This window comes from Austrofundulus limnaeus, unplaced genomic scaffold, assembly GCF_001266775.1.
Source record: "Austrofundulus limnaeus strain Quisiro unplaced genomic scaffold, Austrofundulus_limnaeus-1.0 Scaffold649, whole genome shotgun sequence".
NCBI classification, from domain to species: domain Eukaryota; kingdom Metazoa; phylum Chordata; class Actinopteri; order Cyprinodontiformes; family Rivulidae; genus Austrofundulus; species Austrofundulus limnaeus.
The window spans coordinates 148,934-149,968 of NW_013953051.1; the positions used below are offsets into that span (position 1 = coordinate 148,934).

The 1,035-nt window shown below is 49.1% G+C and overlaps 1 protein-coding gene across 1 annotated transcript in view; it reads right to left on the minus strand.

The window, feature by feature from the left end:
- The window catches only part of rasal2 (RAS protein activator like 2), a gene marked incomplete at its 5' end in the record, with an annotated part of 45,877 nt that overhangs the window by 44,200 nt on the left and 642 nt on the right, over nt 1-1,035 (minus strand).

The following is a 1,035-nucleotide window of genomic DNA, read 5'->3' on the forward strand; positions in this document are numbered from 1 at the left end:
GGAGGAGGAGGAGGAGGAGGAGGCTGGTGTTGTGATGTGCAGCTGCAGGCTAACAGCAGAGCAGCCACTCAACACTGTAATTAGACCGAGCCCAGAACTAAAATTACATCTGAGGCGCTGAGAAAACACACAACAAGTGAGGAAGAGGAGGAGGACGAAGCTCTGATGTCCAGACAACAACTCAGAGAACAACAGTCAGAACCAGAACCCTGAACAGGTCCGGTTCTTCAACCAACAGAACCAGTGGCACAACCCAAATATCCAGAATTACTGGTTCCAACTCAGTTTGAACCCAGAATAACACCAGGTAAAACCCAATCAGAACCTTTTACAAAGCCAGAATGAAACCAGAAACCAGTCTGAACCCAAACAGAACCCAGCAGAACTCCAGTTGGACAGAACCGGACTCTGACCCAGGATGAACCCAGTTTAAACTGGTTGTTTGAGTTCTGTTTGTGCTGGCAGATTAACATATAAATGACCTCCTCCCTGACTGTCGGGGGCTCACGGGGGAGTGGGGGGGTATAAAGAGGGTGGGACAATGACTCTGAATGTGGGGGGGGCGGGGTCTAACGGTCCTTCAGCACATCAATAAACTCATCAGAGACACTAAAGTCTGACTAGAAGCCTCCTGGTTCTGGTCTGAAACCAGGTCAGGACCCCTGCTGATCTGGGTGGGAATCCCCCCGGCCCCTGGCGTTCCACCGGGGGCCGAGGGGTCGGTCCACCTCCCTCCTGTGGACAGAGGGACGGACACACTGGACGCTTTGTCCTCAGACATTCTTCACTGGGACTTCCCACACAGAGCGCCTAAATTACAGGCTGAACCCGAACGCCTCATTATGGCAGCAGAACGTCCACCTGCCTGTCCCACCAGAACCAGAACCAGAACCTAAAACACTTCATTCTGTCAGAACCAACAAACTTTAGTTTGTAGATTTTAAAGGGATCCATGATTAGTTGTAACATTAAACTTTATTTAATAAACATTTATTTTAACTGTAAAATAAAGACTGTAAAAATACTGTAGGCTGT